The sequence below is a fragment of the Triturus cristatus genome, chromosome 1_1 (genome assembly GCF_964204655.1).
Source record: "Triturus cristatus chromosome 1_1, aTriCri1.1, whole genome shotgun sequence".
NCBI classification, from domain to species: Eukaryota; Metazoa; Chordata; class Amphibia; order Caudata; family Salamandridae; genus Triturus; species Triturus cristatus.
Window position 1 is genome coordinate 1019273498 of NC_140579.1, and position 20068 is coordinate 1019293565.

Here is a 20068-nt window from a genome sequence, read left to right on the forward strand (position 1 = left end):
TGCCTTGGCTGTATGTCGCTGGCCCCTTAGAAGTAGAGCTGCTGTATTTGTTCCCCTGCAAAATTGATCCAAAAAGAAGCGCCGGGTTCTTGTTCCCTTGTGAAGTTGGTCCACTGCAAAGCGAGAAATATGCGCTTGCACTGTACACAGTTATCTGCTGTATGACATCAAAACTGGCCCTGTCTTCATGCCCTTAAGAACAATAATGCCAAAAATATAGATTGATTCACGAACAGTGAGTGTTAAAAATGTTAAATCGATGGGGGCGTGGCTAGCAGCCGAACTGAATGGCCGCGTTCTGAAGTGGCTCCGCTATCCTCGCCGTCTTTCTTCCACTATCCGGCCTGAAATCGACTGCCATCCCCTCGATGTGAGGGGCACAGATCCCGAGGACACCAGCGAGGCTTGAATCGGGCGACCCAAGCCCGATTAGCGGTGATCAGCAGCAACGACACAGCGCCCCTGGAACTTCACCGGCAGCAACATGGCGGCCCGCTCCCGAGATCTTCACTGCTGAGGTGATAGAGCTACACATTGGCGTACGGGGACAACCGGAGGGCTCGGGGACGACCCCTCGTGAAACCGGAGCCTGCCGTGGGCCGTCTGCATCCCGTCTGGACAGTTGGAGCTGACGCGTATGAGTGGAGGGCATTGCGCGTTCCTCCCCTTCGACCTGCTTACAAATCGAGGCCCCGGCTTGAGGCCTAGTTGCGGGTGGCAATCCCTTTGATCACCTTCGGATCCCCACCAGCCCGGAGTGCCATCTTGCTGGGCCAAGAAATAAACCTGCCGCATTGCTGATTCACTGTGGGCCTGAACGACTGAGCGGCACCCCAGAGAAACTGCTGGAGGCGGAGTGGTGGCCTGCGGCGGCGCTTCTTACTGAGGTGTTGAGTGGCCCTGAAGATGGAGGCAGGGGTTCCCCTGGAGGGCTCGGGGGTGGCCCATTGCTCATTGAAGACCTACCTGATGTCGCGAACACATCGTTTGGGCAGAGCGGAGTGACGCCTACATGTGAAAGGTGGCGCGCGTTCCCCCCCCTCTGGACCCTTTACTAATTGAGGCCCCGGGACTTTCACTGTCTCACACTATCACCTCGCTTAGCCACATTGTCAGGCTGTTGCATTGCGGTGTCGCTGAAGACCTGAACGTCAGCCCACGCTAAGTGTGGCCCTGAGGATTGAGGACATGAGCTTGAGGGGCGCAACTAGGGGTAAAGTTGCAGGAGAACATCAGAATTCACCTTCGACCAAACCTACTTCACCATACCTCAAGAGTGTACATACCTTCACTTACAAGCTACATCGCACCCCCCCCCTCCTTTGATTAACCGACCTCAGGAAGTCCCATAGCCAAATTTCAGTAGCGCTCATCTACTGGACTATACCACTGTTTAGTTAACCGGGAAAACCGAGAGGCCGATGGGGAGGAACTCAGTAATTCCCCCTTCCCTGGGCAGGCGGCGGCGAGTACCGATACAAGATCCACATAGTGAGCATTCACACCCCGCAATGGCCAGTGGCAAGGGACCTAAAACACAGGCCCTAAAGACACTTGCCAAATTCGCATGGGGGAAAACAGGTGGTGAGTCCGATATAGCTGCCACAGTTGAGACAAATGACCCTCATCCCAAGTCTCCTCATTCTGATCCTACCCTCCAGGACATCATGGAGGCCATCGTGGGAGTCCGGACATCTCTGGAGACACGGATTGACACAGTCAATATAGAGATCTCCCTCATCAGAGTGGACCTACGCAAAATGGATGCTAGATTAAAAGATGTGGAAGACGCCACTGTTACATTAACGTCTGACACAGACCTCCTTAAACAACAAGTAGCCCAACTCCGAGACCAGTAGGTGAAAATGGAAGGCCTACTTGACGATTATGAAGAAAGGGCGCGAAGAAACAACATACGCATACTGGGGTCCCGGAGCGAGCGGAGGGACCCGCAGCAGACCTTTTTGTAGAAGACCTGGTAACAAAGAGGCTCCAGCCGAAACGCCTGTCCGATTATTTTTCCATTGAACGGGTCCATCGAGTCCCCGGGGGACGGCCCAAGCCTGGGGCTCCCCCGAGACCGATCATAGCAAGAGTCTACAATTTTCGGGAACCGCGGTGTGATCCTTCAAACAGCTCGAGCCAGACCGCCCTTACAAATAGATAACAGTGCAGTCACATTCTTCCCGGACTTCACAACCAAAGTGCAGGCCCAGCGACGCAGATTTCTGGCGGTTAAGAAAGCACTACGAGACAAGGAAATCAAGTATTCCATGCTCTTCCCAGGAAAGCTCTGTGTTGAATTGGAGGACAAGACCTGGTTCTTTTCATCCGCAGAAGACACCTGGGACTGGCTGGAGGGATGGCGAAGGGTGGGGAATCAGAACAGCGGCAGACGACAGGACTAGAAACGGCCCACCGAACAATGGGGCGCAACATCGCGAGGATCCGGCTCGTGGGGAGAACATCTCCGACTCGAAGGGTTGAGTGGGTAGGAGGCAGGACAATGCTCCTTGTTGCAACCTGAAGGACACTTGGGACCTTTGCGAGCAAATGAAAGTATGGTGGGATGGGGGGGGTATATGAAGGAGGCCCCTGGTTACCTAAAAAAGGGAGATTATCATAGTCGAACTGGGCGGCATCACTGGCATTCAGAGATATGTTCAAATTAAATCGCTGAGATGTTCACAGGGATTTTTCTGAATGTTGTGTAACATGTATCCATCCTTCAGTCACAGCGAGGGTGGGAAGGTTGTACACCAGGCAGCCGCGTATGGGAGGGGGGCAACAGGCACTCTGCCTTGTTGAGGGGTGGGTAGTTTGAAATCCACTGGCAGGGGGGCAGGGGGAGTGGGGGAGGGGTGGGTGGAGAGTTGAGGTTTTTGTTATTGTTAATTGTCATGATGCTGAGAGATCCTTATCTGGCTTGGTAAGTTGTGACCAATCGCAAGTGATGTTATTTACAAGATAAGCAGTTGTTCAATCCCCCTCATTGGGTATCCAGCCCCCACTGAAACACTTGTCTACCCTGGCTGACCTGGTTCCCCTCCCCCTTAGAGAGGGATACGACTGCGCCCGTTTGACAACGCCATTACTCCACACTGACTACTATCACTGATATAAAACTGTCTGTCCTGACGTGGAATGTCAACGGGCTGGGAGACAAAATAAAGAGGGGTGTAGTGTCACAGTATTTAAAGAGACTCGCACCAGAAATAGTCCTGCTGTAAGAAACTCATCTTATAGGTAATAGTTGCAAGGCCCTCAGCAGGTGGGGTTATCAGTTATTGGTACATGCGGGGTTTACCTCTAGCTCGAGGGGGACTGGTATCCTAGTTCGCAAGAGCTTAGAAGGTGTTGAATGTCATCTCGGTGTATCTCCCCCCCCGCATTGGGAAAAGAGACGCTCAGCGACTTAGGTAAAATATTGTTGGAATTCCGGGATGGCACCTTGATAATGGGAGGTGACTTTAACTTGACTATGGATGATAGGGTAGATAGATATCCCCAGCGACCGACTACTAGACCAAACACTCTCATGGCGGAATTTACTCAGGCCATGGGACTTGCGAACATATGGCGCTCATTGCAACCACAAATGACGTACTATACCCACCATTCCAATGCGCATAAGAGCATGTCCCGTATAGACTACTTCCTTACACTTCTGACGGACGTAAACCACTTTCAAAATCCCCGCGGTTTTCAGCGTGGAATCTCGGACCATTGCCCGGTGTGGGTGGAACTTACCTTCCACCGCCCAAAACAACGTAGCTCCATAGTGATAAACCCGAAGCTTCTTAAGATACCTGACATAAAGAAACAACTAACTGAACAGACGGACCACTACTTCGCAGAAAACCTTGGGTCGGTGGAATCAGCACAGACAATCTGGGAGGCGTATATAGCAGTGTTGAAAGGTCATGCGTTGGCGCTAAAAATGGTTCGACGTCACAATGAGCACATACTTGAAAATGAAAGCGACCTACAACAACTAGAGTCGCTCCACAACTCCTCGCCCAGTGAAGCCACAGTGCACCGCCTCACTACTAAACATCTTGAATATAAAGCCCTTGTGCAAGGAAAGGCGAGAGCGCGATTGCTGTCCACACGTCATAGAGTGTATGAGATGGGGGAAAGAGCGGGTAAGATGCTGGCTTGGCTTGAGCGGCGGGAACAGGAACACAGATGGGTGCCTGAATTATCCACCGACATGGGCGCGAAAATATCTGACCCACAAGAAATTGCAGATATGTTCGCAAGCCATTTGGAGAGGGTATACACGCCCTCTACCACTTAAACGTTGGAAGACTCCCGGCAACTACTGATGGATAGTAATCTGCCCTCCCTGTCGGTATCTGAAAAGGCAGACCAGGAGGCTAATCTCACTAATGAGGAACTCTGCAAAGCCACTTATAGTGTTTGTAGGAGAGTAGGATCTATTTCACATGGGTACCCCCACTTTTTGCTGGTGTTTCACTGTTTTTCGATCTTAGTCTGGCTGTGGCCCTGCTAATCAGCACCCCAGCCTAGCTGCTTCCTCTCTAAAATGGTTTCCATGTACATTAGGTACATATCTAATTGGATTCTGGAGTGCCTTATACACCCCTAGTATATGGTATACTATGTACCTAGGGCATAGGTACCTCAGAGGCCTACCAGGGGCTGAAGCATGTATTATGCCACCCCTGGAAAGCACTGAAAATGATACCACAGGTCTGCTACTGCAGCCTGGGTAAGGGTGTGCTTTCACCCCTTACAGTGGTATAGGCTACCTATATCCACCTATATATATAAACCTTTTAGTCACTCCTATGGCAGGCCTTGACAATGCTAAAGGCAGAGTGCTTGGTTTTGTGTGAGAGGGCGCCCAAGCATGAGCTGAGCCCCTCTGCAGCTTTCGGAAATACTTCCTTATGGCTGTTCTGTGATACAGCCATACCATATACTCTTAAGTGCATTATAACCTCGCGGAGAATGCTAACTTTGGAATGGCTGCATCAAAACATGTTGTGTTTGGTGTCAAACATCTTGGAATACTACCCCCGCCAGGTCTGGTGGCAGGGGTAGCATTCCACCCTTCTAGAGGGAGAGACATGTTCACAATGGTCAAACCCGGTAGGACTTTCCTGAGCCCTGGCATCACAAAATGGATGCCTCTGCCACAGACACGGGTCTGGCCTCCTGCTGCTGACCGAAACTCCGACAGGGGAGGCCTGGACAATAGGTTTCCTGTAGAAGGGAGGTGTAACCACCTCCCCAGACAGGCAGATGTGTATTGGGGCTGGGCGGGAGCACTCTCTGGTGCTTTAAAGTCCTGCACTGGGGGCACATTTGGTGTCCCTGTGCATAGTCCAGCTCAAACCGGTTGCAGGGGCTACCTGCCCCTGCTCTGGCGCGAAACTGGCAAAGGAAATGGGTGTAACCACCACTCTTTCCAAACCCTCCCATAGGTGGGTCCCTAGTGTATGTCCAACCCCCAAACTTAGTATAAGTATGGGAACCCAGTCCTCGTGACTTTAGATTACCCTGGACGAAACTCTGCAACATATATCCTAGACCTTCGACTTTCTATTTCGACTAGAAGACGGAAGAATTCTCCCTTGGGGTCAAGGAGTGACTCCCCTGCTTGGCAGGCACCAAAGAAGCAACTGACCGGTCTGCATCGCTGAAGCTCCCGCCGGACGTCGAAGTCTTTGCATCACCAGAGGTGGATTTCCAGACTTCCCCAAGGCTACCCTGAGTCCACAGCAAAGCTGAGGCCCGTGGCTATCGTGGGTGACGTGGAATCATGACTCCTGGACACCGTGAACTTTTGCAGCAACACTATCTTCTGGGACGTCCTCGAAGTTGTGCTTTGGGCTCCGAGCAGCCCCAGGCTTGAGCACCTCCTGCACCGAAGATTGCTGGCCTCCACTCCACGAGTGACCTGTGGGCCAGTTTCAAGTGCGACCGCTCGAGGCTCCTTTGCGATCGCTAGCCCGTTGGCTAGTAGGTCCTCACGAAAGCAACTCCTCTTCTGCTTGGGCTTTCCTGGTTGCTCCAGACGTGCCCTGACTTACTCTCGCTGGGTGAGTCCCTCAGACCTTGCTGGTCTGTACTGCAGTCCTTGCTCTGAATTCAAGTGACTTGCCGTTGCTAAGGCTTGTTGGGTCCAATCTGGTCGCCGACACCGCAGCACTCGACTGACTTCGTGGGACAGCTCGAATCCGGCTCGTGGACTTCGTCAACGCCTCCTGGACCTCGTGGCTGAAGAGTCAAGACACTCGTCAATTCACCTGAAGCACCCGACATCTGTGGGCATTGGTCCATCCTGCCTTCGGTCACTGGCTAGTGACCCAGACTCTGTCCCCTCTGCTTTCAGGTTCCTTCCATCCCAGATCCAGGCTTGGATCTCTTCGGACACTTCTCCTCTTCACGGCAGCAGCAGTTCTTTGTAGGCTTCCATTGCAATCGACGACGCGACCCGACACCAAAAGACTCCTATACACCCAGCTTCCCTGGGTGAGGTAACTCGAGTACTCCGGTGCTCCCGTGGGTGCTAGCCCTAGAACTTCTTAAGTCCAAAAGGGTTTGGTCCTGACTCGATTCTAAGTGTCCCTAATCTTTAAATTTCCAACCGCGACATTGCCTATAGAAGATAACGGAAACCCGCGGTTGTGTTCACACACTGCACACAGTCCCCGTGGGTCCCCTGTGTCACTACCTTGGGTGGTTCCTTGGGGTCCCAGCGATTCTACAGGCTCTAGGCCTTGTGTCTAGTTCAGTCGTGGTTCTTATACCACTTTATTGGTATATGGTTTGGTACGCCCTTAGGGCCCAAACGTGTATTTGTACTATTACTGATGATTGCTCACTTGTAAACTAAGTACTTCGAACTCCAGTCTCATAAAGAGACTAGAGGGGTGTGTTTTAACCTAAATACATATATTTTAAATATATACCTGGTGTGGTTGTCCTTTCATTTGCTCATTCAAGAGATTGTAGACTGGTAAAACAAGCTGCTTTACATTCCTTCAAGACTTAGCCTGAAGGCTGCTCTCCGTAGCTACCACTAGTATAGCTTTCAATAAAGGTGGTCTTTAACCTATCGCCATAAGGGGTTGTTTGGACTAATACAAGGTGCCCACTAGAACTAGTGGACAACATATATCAGGCCACCTTTTCACATTGGTGTGCAGCGTGTGGGATTCCAGCTTACTACTGTTTTACTAGATAATCTCAGTTTAATTGATCAACTGAAAACCACAAAAGGTATCTGAGGTACATATAATATCAAGTTTAGCTACAGTAAGTTCTACTGAACTTAGAGTTGTGTGTCAAGGGATAGCACACCCTCAAGAGAGTTTAGTAGTGTATGTAATGCAATACACCACACCACATTAGTAATGTCTAACCAGCCAGGAACCAGTGGGTCCCTACCAGAAACCAGTGAGCTCCTTCCCTATAAATATGAGGATCTCTCCTTTGCTCAGCTTAGGGCCTTATGTTCCATTAGGAAGCTGAAGACAGGCAAAAGTCCATCCACCCAGCATCTCATAAAGATACTTAAGCTGGATGATATCACAGGGCCTTGTGGGCCTGATGGGGTAGACATTGTGGGTGGGGCAGCAGGTGAGGGTGGGCCTATGGGTAGCAGTTCCCCTGACCCTACCTCTAATGCTAACCAGACTGATGACAATGATCAGGATCTGGTGAACACAGCTCTCCTGGATGGGGATGAGGAGGATGACAACAATGCTCCTGCCTTTATTCCTCCAGGTAGAGTTGAACATAGGGCTAGAATGGATAGATCTCTGTCAAGGGGATCTTTCCAGTCTAACTCCTCTATAGGGACCTGTAGGAGAGTAGGGTCTGCTATCCTATGGTCACCCCAAATTTTTGCTTTTTGCTTCACTGGTTTTTGACATATTGAGGCTGTGGGCCTGCCAATCAGACCCCCAGCCTGCTGTTCTCTCTACTAAATTAAAACTATGCACCCTAGGTGCATAACCAATTGGAAGTGGATCACCCTGTCAGCCCCTGTACCAGTGTACACTAGGTACCCAGGGCATTGGTGTACCCAAGGCCTGCCAGGGGCTGAAGCATGTATTATGCCACCCCAGGCTTGGCCTAACAATCTGACACAACTGGCTGATCACTCAGCTGGGGTAAGTTGGTGTAATCACCTCTTACTTAGGTGTAGTATACCTATACCTAACCTTAAATGGGACACATGTTAACCTATAAGTCACTCCTATGGCAGGCCTTAACAATCCTGAAGGCAGAGTGCTTGGTTCCATGTGAGATGGTGCTCTGGCATGAGCTGAGCCTGTCTGCAGTGGTCGGAACAACTTCCTTCTACTGTTTCCAGATATCGTCATACCATATACTCTTAAGTGCATTATGAACCTCGCGGTTAAATGCTATCTTTGGTTTGGCTTTATCAAAACATGTCGAGTAAGGTGTCATACGAATTGGAATACTAACCCCTCGCCAATTCTGGCGACGGGGTTAGCATTCCACCCTTCTAGAGGGACACGACATGTACAGTACCTGAAACCCGGGTAAAATCAGACATAGCCTCAGCTCCACAAAATGGATGCTGCCACCACAGACACAAGTCTGCCCTCCTGCTGCTGGGAGTCCTTCCAGCTTGGGAGGTGTGGACAAAGGGTTTCCTGCCAGGGGAGGTGCATGCACCACCCCAGACAGGATTTTGTGTATTGGTCAGGTAGGGCTTGAAAGAAACCAGACATGCCTGTGGCTCACAAGGAGCCTCGGTGCATATGCCAGTTCAAACCGGTCCTGGGGCACACCAGTCCCGGGCCTGGGGCGAGCTGGACAAAGGATTGGGGGTGTAACCACCCCCCTTCCTGGTCCCACCCATAGGGAGGGACCTAGCAGGTAGTCCGGCCCCTAGAATCCGCTTAAAGGTAGGAGCTGTGTCCTAAGACTTCAGACATCCTGGAATCAACTTGAAACTAAGAAGAAGACGGGAACTTCGACATTCTGCTGCACAGAAGACTGAAGGAAATCTCCCCTGTGGTCAGGGAGTGACCACCTTGCTAACGCAAGCACCATCCAGCGAATCAACGTCTGCTTTGCCGCCGCCTCCCGCCGGAGCCGGAGCCCAGAGACTGACAAGACCTGGACCTCCAGACCTCTCACCGCCCGATCCACAGTCCCTGAAAAGAGGAGACCCGTGGAGGCACCGAGACACGTGGAGCCAGCCATCTTGAAACGACCACGACAAGCTGACAAGTGCAACAACCGAGGCTCCCTCCAAGTTGTGCTTTGGGATCTGAGAAGCCCAACCCTCGAGCAGCATCTGCACCAAAGGTGAGCCCTCCAGCATCTCCACGATCTGCGTGGAGCCCTTCTGCATTTTGCCACTCGACGCGCCTAACCGGTTGCTGGCCCGCTGGCTAGTAGCCATCTTGGCGACGAACTTTACGAAATACACCGCTGGTCTGGTTGCTCCAGACTGGCCCTTGCTCCCCTCCAAAGGAGCAGTCCTTTTGACCTTGCTGGTCAGAACCATCAGCTTATTTCATCTCCTACAACAATTGCTTTTGCCAAGGCTTGTTTGCTTCGATCAAGTCGCCGACACCGCTGACAGCGAGAGCCTGCGTGGGACAGGTCGTGAACCGACTCCTGGACGTCGTCGACCTCCAGGGACCACGTGGCTGCAGAGACAAGCTACACCTTTCTTCCTGTTTGCACCCGACATTGCCTGGTACCCACCTGGTGCCACGCTGGTCACTGGCTAGTGACTGTGAACACTGTCCCCTCTGCTTACAGGTCTTCAACATCTCCGATCCACTCTTGGATCCACCGCATCTCTCCCGGACCGACCACCTGCAGCATCTTTGTCTTCAGGCTCCACGGAACAGATAGAAGAAACCCGACGCACCTCGAGGCCTATGCACCCGCTTCCTGTGGGTGAGGTAAAGCTGGCACACCTGTGCCCAAGTGTAGTATTACATCTCTAGTGCCTGTGTTCCAAATCTTGAGTTCCTAGTCCATCCGGAAGATCCTCTTTGCAGTAACTTTGTACTTTTTACGCACCCATTGAAACCTATGGGAGCACGCGTGTGACTATTTGCTCTGCACACGCCACCCGTGGACCTCCTGGTCACTAACTGAAGTTAGCTCCTTGTAGGCCCAGCGATTCTAGAGGCCCTAGGCCTTTTCCCTTTTCTGTTCGTGGTACTTCTACCACTATTTTAGTATATGGTTCGAGCGGACACCAGGGCCTATCCATATAAAGTGCAACTTCTGTGTATTCTACTGTAATCTTGTTTGACGATTTGTGCTCCTGTGCTCATAAAGAGACTAGGGGTTACTTTGAGAAATAAATACATATATATTTTGAATATATATCTGTGTGGTGTCCTTTCATTGGTATAAAAGGGGGTTGCATTTGGTAAAACAGCTGGCTTAACACGCTTCACGAGTTTAGCCTCAAAGACTGCTTAGCCTACGCTACCACTAGGGCAGCTAGTCCGAAAAGGTTGACTTACAACCACACCATAAGGGTTGCTTGGCATGGTACAAGGTGATCACTTTAACTAGTGAGCATCATATACCAGGCCAACTTCTCACAGGACCTCTGTCTCTTCTCACAGAGGGAGGGAAACCTCCCCGGAGAGGAGAGAGAGACTGCTGAAGTATGAGCCTTTGGGAAATTGACGAAGAGCTGGTATGACGGAGGCATCGCACTCCCAGACCTACGCCTTTATTATTGGGCATCACAATTAGTGGCAACTAACCACTGGTTGTATAGTCCCCCATCGAACCCGGCGTACCACCTAGAGAGATATCCGACTGAAAGGGAGGGATATCTAGTAGCCTTATATACCAAACCCCGTAAGGAGAGATATCTTGGTCCAATGGCTCATACGATCTCCGTCTGGCAGATAGCTAACAAACGCTTGAGTTGGCAGGGGAGGTTGACAAAGGCTACGCCTCTATGCTCCTCTCAACAACTGGGATTATTATGCTATCAAGCAGGGTTCGACAGGTGAGATACGATAGGGATCTCCACAGTTGGGGACCTCCTAAAAAAACGGAAATTACTCACATTTAAAGAACTACAAGTGAAACACGAACTGGCACCCAAAGAGATTTTCCGATACTTACAAATCTGACATGCGCTTAATATAGCACTAACAGACCTGACGAATGTCCCAGACTCGTCCCCCCTGGAAGACCGACTTCTGTCTGAGCGCCTCCCTACTAAGGCCATTTCCCTTACTTATCGCAAGCTATGTAATAACCTGTTAACCAACAATTTAGACTGATTCAATTGAAGATCCTGCATAGGACATACCTTACCTGGGTGACATTAGCCAAGATAGGGACTCGACAAGATGCGCTTTGCTTGCGTGGCTGTAACCATGTTGCCACATTTTATCACATATGGGACTGCCCCTACAAGAAACACTGGGAAAACCATTAGTGCTGAATCCCACACTGGGAAACCTGAACATTTGGAAAGCAAATGACCTTACAGACATAGAACAACAATTCGCCACCCTGGGATACACACTGGTTAAAGAGCCATTGCTATGAAATGGGGGGCTGCAGACAAGCCATTGCTGATTGGCTGGGTGGCGGAAATGGACAAATGTTTGGTAGCGGAAAAAGAAGTCTACAAAACTAGAGGATGCCCTAAGAAGTGGGATAAAAAGTGGGGGGCCTGGAATGCCTATCAGGGGGAACTATGCATCTCACCAACTGTAGAACTTGAAATGTCTCAAAGGAAATTCATGAAAATTTAATACCTGATCGTATTGTTGCATATTATACAGCATTTCTCTCTTTTAAATGACGAACTATATATCATGAGATCTGTGCATGACGAATGTTCTAATTATCAATAGAAAGATATACACAAAAAAAAAGTTAAATCAATGCATGTCAGCAATTTAGTTCCTCTTATTTCACGTTTGAATTAATCTTGCCTTCCTCAAGAGTTAGCTATTTAATCATGTTGTGTTTCTGTATTTTTTTCCGAGTGTACTTTGAGCCGTGCCAGGTGTTTGAGGGACTTTGAGAACTCTGACGCTGAAGCCAAAGCAAAGTGCCTGCCAGTGGGTTGGCCTCTCTGCAGAGCACACAGAACAATGGTCATGTATTCCAGTTGCAATTGAAATTCTGTGGAAATGTGTGTGGAGGGGATACACAAATGGCAAAATATTTACAATGCAAAAGGAAATAAAGTGCTTAAATGTGAGTGAGTCCAGTGTATGTTTGGAAGTGGTGAAGTGGGGCGATGCAAGGAAGTGCATTCGGGGAAGAGTGAAAAAAGGGTGCTTAAGAGGAAAGTGAGGCAGTTTAAGATGGGCGGTTAACGAGATGTGCAGAGAAAAAGGGCATAGATATCTAACATTAAGCACACATGACTGAAGGCCAAAACTCCTTCCACAGGCCTCAATACTATTGAAATTTCAGAACTGAAACATTTTCAGGGTTAATTATTTATAACAAATCCTTGTTGTTACTCATTTATCTTAAACAACTAACCACCATTGACAAAGCCAATCGTACTGACAAGGTTTAGGTGTAGGTCAGTTGTGATATATATATCTGGGTGCAATTATATCTGAGAGAAGCCAAAATACTGGTCGGGTAGCACACTATGGGAATTTCCTAAATGTGTTTTACATGTTCCCTTTTAGAGAGCCCCCCCTATATTTTTCATCCCACTTAAAGAAATGTCTTCACATATTGCTATATGGCTGATTGCAGTCAGCAGCTTTGGGTCCTTCCCAAAGCCTGGTTAGAGGATTTTCTTCCAAAGTTGATACCTCATGCAGTGCAAGACACTGGGCAAGCACACACTTTGAAAGGCTGAAGTTGTCGCATTGTACAATTTGCACATTACAGTAACAGGTAAACATATTAATGCAGTAAGATGTAGGGCAGTTTTTAATGTATTTAATATTTCAAGACTATACATTCCCAGCTTTATCACTAAATTAACTTGCTTTACAATGCACCATTTGCCAATCTTTTTTCAATTTTTTGTCTGGAGGAGGACCCAGCCTGAACCCCACATTTGTCCATTAAGCTTGTTCGTGGCTCTCACTACATAAAAGTTATATTCAACCTTTACGCCCACCACTTTCAACTGTCACCAGCTGCAACTGCCTTTAATGTGCAGCACCTTGTGCCCCTAGTGTGCCTCACCCTGTAATGCACTGATGCACATCACTCTGCTTCCTGCTGTTCAGGTTATGTGTGGCAATAGACCTGTGTGCATTCATTCAAGACTTCACATAGATGAGATGGGGGCTCCTGCTCCCAGCACCCTACTGTCACTCCTATTTGGTGTCCCCCCTACCATCATGTGCCACGACACGCTGCCACACCCCCCTCCATGAGAGTTACGTGCATTACTGCCAACAATCACACCACCCCAGCTACACAGTTTTTTGTTTTCTTCCTCCCTTTGATAGGTTATACAGTGCATGCAACATATGGCTCTACAATACTTGGGTATATTTACAAGGGTATGTAGCAAGATGGATTACACATATACGTGTCAGCTTGAGTATTTGGACCGAGGACGTACTGATTGGAAATTGAGAGACTGGTATACTGTCAATCTAGTATTCGAATTTCCTCTTCATTGTTTCTCCTTTGTACGTTATACCAACTTTGCATATTGCCTTGGGCATCCCCTTAACCTTAATAAAAATGTGTTGTTGTTTTTTTAAATAGACCTGTGTGCATTGATGTCTGCAAGTTCGCTGGTCTGTATGTCTGGTTCTGTTTTTGTATGGTTTTTGGACTGGTGTGTTGGTATGTACGCATTCTTTGTATATTATGTGCCTATGTGTGCGGGGGTTTCCAGTGAGTTACACACAACCTAACTAACAGTAGCTCACCATCTGCCAGGTAGTAGCTCACAGATTTGGATTCTGGCACTTCATTCACAGGGCATAATGCAAGAGTTAAACATGCTCAATCACTCCCAACACACCCCCTATGCTGTCAATCACAAAGTTTCTGCAGCGATGTGGCCAGTGAAGAAGAATGCAAGTGGTAGCTGAAGTGGCTTGAGATGGGTCTGGAGGAGCCAGGGAGGAAGCGTAGGAGTCGGGTGTTGAAGCACTGCAAGAGCAAAGCACAGTGAGGACCAAAGTAGGAGCAGAGACAAGAAAGTTCCCTGTTGAATGTATGGTAGATGGATGTGGAAAATGCATGTGAATGTAAATAAGTAAGTTTGTTCAGCATGGCGACCCTTCTCGGTAATAACCATGTCTAGTAAGCTCACCAGTGTCATCTGGTGGCACAACTCATGTAAGTGTTCAGCTCTGGCACAACAATGCCCCTTCCAACCAACCAGGGGCTTCCGTTCCATAATGGTGGCAATTCCTGTCCTAATGAGGTTCATCCTTGACCTATATTAAACATTCTTAGAGCTATGATAATCAGTCCTGACATAATGGTGGAATTTTTGTCATATTGTAGGCATCCTTTGCCTAATCATGGTCACCCTTGGCATAGCACTGGATCTGGTAGGTGACCATATGGTGCCCTGTTGTAGGCTACTGGTGACCCTGGCATGACGATGACATTACTTGCATACTGTTGACATCCTTAGTATAATGGTTTCCACTTGTGATATAATGTTGGCCACCTTTTCCATATAGTTGCAACCCTTGACATTATGGCAGCCATCCCTGGCAAGAGATGGTACTGCATTGGATTTTGGGTCATAATTGCTTCATGTGTAGTAGTTGTACATGGGAAGAGTTGATTCAGTTCACAAGCTGACTTTTTTGGACCAAATGTGTATTTACTAATAATGAAAAATCTAATTGTATGGCAGAAATTGCATTCTTTTTTTTCAATGATTGGATTATTAAGTATGAAAATCGTGTATTTAACTGAATAAAGTGTGTACTGTTAGAAACTGATACACTGATCTTTGGACACAAGGTGATTGCTGTTCAAAAATACTTTCAAAGCTGATAGCTACATGTTAATTAATTTAGAGTTGGTAGGTTAATTGCTGGTGCCAATCCCTCCACTTGCTGCTGTGGTTGTTATTTGGTGAATCATCTAGAGGCACTATGTTTTGGTTACTGTAGGAGAGTAGGATCTGCACTTATGTTGCCCCCACTTTTCTTCTTATGTATACACTGGTTTCTGGCTATAGTCTGGCTGGGTCCCTGCTAATCAGGGCCCCAGTCTCTCTGTTCTCTCTAAACAACTTGGAGTGCATATTAGATGCACTAGTGATTGGATACTGTGGTACCTTTTGAGCCCCTAGTATATGCTACCTTAGGTGCCAAGGGCATAGGTACTTCACAGGCCTACCAGGGGCTGAAGCATGTATTATGCCACCCCTGGGAGGCAGACTAAATCTGACACCACAGGCCTGCTACTGCAGCCTGGGTGAGGTAGTGTTCCCTATATGTCACCTCACACACACATGTAAACCTATCAGTCACCCTTAAGGCAGGCCCTATCAATCCTAAGGGCAGGGTGCTTGGTTTTCCATGTGAGGGGGTGCCTCTACCTGAGCAGGGCCCCTCTGCAGCCCTCGGAGTCTATTCTCTGTAGCTGTTTTTGGATACGGTTAAACCATATACTCTTGAGTGCATTATAACCTAGTGGTAAATGCTAACTTTGGGATGGCTGCATCAAAACATGTCGTGTTTGGTGTCAAACGCTTTGGAATCCTACCCCCACACCAGTAACTGGTGTGGGAGTATGATCCCACCCTTCTAGAGGGATAGACATGTACCTACTGTGGAAACACGTGGAGCCTGGCATCACAAAATGGATGCCACCAGCACAGACACTGGGCTGCCCTCCTGCTGCTGACTGAAACTCGCAGTGGAGGAGGCCCAACAAAAGGCATCCTGTCACAGGGGTGTGTCACCACCTTCCAGACAGGATTTAGTGTGTTGGGGCTGGGTGGGTGCACTCCTAGAGTGCTTTGAAGTCCTGCACTGGGGGAGCAGTAGGCTCCTCTGTGCGTATGCCAGCTCAAACCGGTTCAGGGGCTACCTGCCCCTGCGCGAAACTGGACAAAGGGAAGTGGGTGTAACCACCCACTCCCCTGACCCTCCCATAGGAGTGGTCATAGAGCTAGTCCCTCCCTTTCCTTTAGTATAAGATGGGGAAACCTTGCCATTGCAAACTAGAGATCCCTGGACGACGCTCTACAAGAAGAATCATGGACCTTCGACGTTCCACTACCTTTGGAAGACTGAAGAATCTCCCTTGGAGTCAAGGAGTGACTTCCCTGCTTGGCAGGCACCAAAAATTTGAATCAACGGTCGCAAACTTTCCCGCTCCCGCCGGAGTCCGAAGTCCCTGCAGCCCCGGAAGTGGATTTCCTGACTTCTCGACGGCCATTGTGAGTCCCCAGCAAACCTGAGGCGAGTGGACCCCACGAGTGACGAGGAACAGCAATACCCGGGTACCGTGCACTATTGTCGAGTGCAACCCCTTCACGACGTTCTACGAACTTGTGCATTGTGGTCCAAGCCTCCAGCAGGACTTCCCTCGAAAATCAGAGGCCTACCTCGTCCCGAGTGACCGTGGGCTCCTATGAAGTGAATCCTCACGAGGCGTCTTCACGATCCCTTGCCGGCTGGCTTGTGGGTCCTCTGAAGACTTCTTCATCAAACCAAAGGGCTCCCCTGGTTGCTCCAGGCCTGCCCTGAATTACCCTTGCTGGGTGAGTCCCTCAGACCTTGCTGGTCTGCACCGCTGACTTTCTTCACATTCCACGAGACTTGCTGTTGCCAAAGCTTGTTGGCTCCAATCCGGTTGCCGACACCTCAGTAAGCTGCAGACTTCGTGGGACACTCCGAATCCTGCTCCTGGTCGTCGTCGACGCCTCCTGGACCTCGTGGCTGAAGAGTCAAGACACCCGTGAATCACCTGAAAGCACCCGACTACCGTGGGCAGCCATCTTCCTGGCCCCGGGTCACTGGCAAGTGACTGTGAACACGGTCCCTTCTGCTTTCAGGTCTTCCTTCTTCTGAATCCAGCCTTGGATTCTACTGGACACTTCTCAAGTCTTCACAAGCAGCAAATCTTCTTCGGCTTCCATTGAAAACGACGACCGACACCAAAAGACACCTATGCACCCGGCTTCCCTGGGTGAGGTAACTCGTGCACTCCTGTGCTCCTGTGTGTGTTGGCCCTCGAAGTACTTACCTTGTAAGTGGCTGGCTTGTAGACTCTTCCGAAGTACCCTAAAACTTAAAAAATCCAACCGCGACTTGCTCCATTGAAATCTAGGCTGTGTTCTCACACTGCACGCGTCTCCCGTGGGTCCTTTACTTACCTGCCTTGGGTGGATTAGTGAGGCCCCAGCAATTCTAAAGGCCCTAGGCCTTGTCCCCTTGCAAGTCGACATTCCAAAACATTTTTTTTAGTATATGGTCTGGTACGCCCCTAGGGCCCCAGCCATATAAGTGCTTAATTTGCCGTGATTTGTGCATATGTTCCTGACTTCTAATCTCATAAAGAGATTAGTAGAGTGTGTCTAGAAATAAATACATATATATTTTATATATACACCTGTGTGGTGTCCTTTCATTTGGTAATTCAAGAGATTATAAGGTAAAACAAGCTGCTTTACATTCCTCTGAGACTTAGCCTGAAGGCTGCTCTCCACAGCTACCACTAGGATAGCTTTCTTTAAAAGGCTGTCTTAAACCTATCTACCATAAGAGTCGAATTGGACTGGTGCAAGGTGGCCACTTTAACTAGTGACCAGCATATGCCAGGGCAACTTCTCACAGTTACGTTCTGCTGGTAAGTCTGGTTTGACGCACTGGAGTGGTTGCTGCTAGTAAGTCTGGTTTGACACGCTGTTGTGGTTGCTGCTGGTAAATCTGGTTTGAAACGCTGGAGTGGTTGCTGCTGGTAAGTCTGGTTTGACGTGCTGGAGTGGTTGCTGCTGGTAAGTCTGGTTTGAAACGCTGGAGTGGTTGCTGCTGGTAAGTCTGGTTTGAAACGCTGGAGTGGTTGCTGCTGGTAAGTCTGGTTAGATGCACTGGAATGGTTGCTGCTGGTAAGTCTGGTTAGATGTGCTGGTGGTGCTGCTGGTAAGTCTGGTTAGATGCGCTGGTGTGGTTTGCTGCTTGTAATCATGAATGGGGTACCCCAGACAATTCTGGTCTGAAAAGGTCGCTGTAGCATCAGCAATATTTATTAGTAATTTAGGATGACTTTCATTAATCAGAAGTAGTTATTATAGAAAAAGTGGGAAAAGCCTGGTTTGACTAGACAAAAGACACCATTGCTTGCTTGTTTGTTTGTTTTTGCCTGACTATCCCACAGAATGCCCACTAAATGTAAACCTCATACTTGCAATGTACCTCGATCTAGCCATCTGGAAGACACACTGCTCAAGTGGACGGAAGAACGGAAAAATTACAAACCTTTTGTGGTGCTTTGAGTCTCAACTGAAACGGCATAAAGGATTAAGCATTCACTTAGTCTTCAACATTTACATTAAAGCATTTACACAAATAGCTTGAAGTCTGCAGAAGTTAAGACTGCACGAAGGTGGCACTGACAGTAGAGACCAGCGGTTCTTACCCTTTTGTATTCTGTGAAACCCCCCGGATCATTGTGGAATACAGGGACCCCCACTAAAAGCCTGGGACCATGGCCTAAACAATTTCTATGATTTGAAACTCAAAACAATACATAGACAAGCATACATCAAGCAGATACACAAATGCAGAAATAGTTCATGTAATTCACAAACAAATATAAAAAAACAGTTTAATGCTAGTCGGAAGATTGGAGCTTTTCTAAATTGAGTTTTAAATTCTAAAAGATTAAACAGTTTGCTAGACTGGCATATCAAGTTGTCTCTTTGTAGAACTGATGCGTGGTCTCTTTTTGTTAAAGCTTCGACTGAGGGCATAAATCAATGTCCGTTCTATATTCTTTTTCATGTATAACATGATGAACTATCAGGAGGGGTTAGACCATCAAGAAGTGTAAATTCTCTCCTATTGAAACCTCTGATCTTTCTCAAAAAGAGAACGAGGGTCAGAGCTTTCTCTGGCTCGGCACCGAAGATCTGGCTCTCTCTCCCACCGGAAATCCGCAGAATCCCCCACAAGGCTGCCTTCAAACATGAAGTAAAAATAATCCTTATGAACAAGTTCTTGCCTTAAGTGGTCTTGGATCATCTGCTTTCTCAATGACCCCTGACTACACTCTTTTTGGCCTAACAACTGTAAAGCTCAGGGTTGTCTGTTCTACCATATTGAGTAATGTTTGTTCTCATCCTGGTACATTGATATTAGTTAATTATGTTATTCTCTGTTACCCCCTTTGCAATTCCCCCTTTACTTTGTTCTTCCCTTCCATTATGTGAAGCGCTCCGATGTACTTGATCAATATGCAGATATTATTTAGTTTTCTAAACAGTTGTGGACCCTCTGAGTAGACTTCGCAGACCCCCAGGGGTCCACAGACCACAGGATAAGAACCACTGATATACAATGTTAGTTACTGAGACATTAAAATGATGCATATAATCTCTGTAAGTTATGCATGCCCACCCCATAAAAACCACACATCACAAACAATATTCATATTGATTAGAAATACTATGTGAACTGCTGAACTGCTCAATATGCATCAAACCTGCACCTACAGACGTTTGTTGACTAAAGGTTGATGAATTTGTTTGAGATTGAATGCATTTAATGTGTACACTATGTATGAACTGATGATGAATCAATAATGAATGACCATATTTATATTTTGCTATAAAACAAAGGTCAAGCAGTCTTTTATTTTTGTATTTTTTTTGCACACGCTTCGTTTTGTTGTATAAATTGCACGTAAAATTGGTGTCCGACATTGTTAGCAAAGCTTTTTGTAGCCAAAATGCGTCGATAATCATGGGGATTTAACAATAAATGATTAAGACATGCTTTCATGAGTGCCGGTCTCTTTTTAACGCAAATGAGAGTTGATACATATGTCAGGTAACAATGGTTAGTTCCCGAGTTTAAGGTGGAGAGCAGCTCCTTTATATGGAGCACTCTACAACACCACCGACACTTCAATCTGCTCACCC

The 20068-nt window shown here is 48.1% G+C and overlaps 1 protein-coding gene and 1 long non-coding RNA gene across 2 annotated transcripts in view; one reads left to right on the plus strand and one right to left on the minus strand.

The window, feature by feature from the left end:
- LOC146871466 (ubiquitin carboxyl-terminal hydrolase CYLD-like) overlaps positions 1 to 20068 on the plus strand; it is an 832861-nt gene that overhangs the window by 660278 nt on the left and 152515 nt on the right. The gene's annotated exons all lie outside the window — the stretch shown is intronic.
- Positions 1 to 20068, minus strand: part of LOC146871467 (uncharacterized) — a 138580-nt gene that overhangs the window by 72029 nt on the left and 46483 nt on the right. The window lies entirely within an intron of this gene.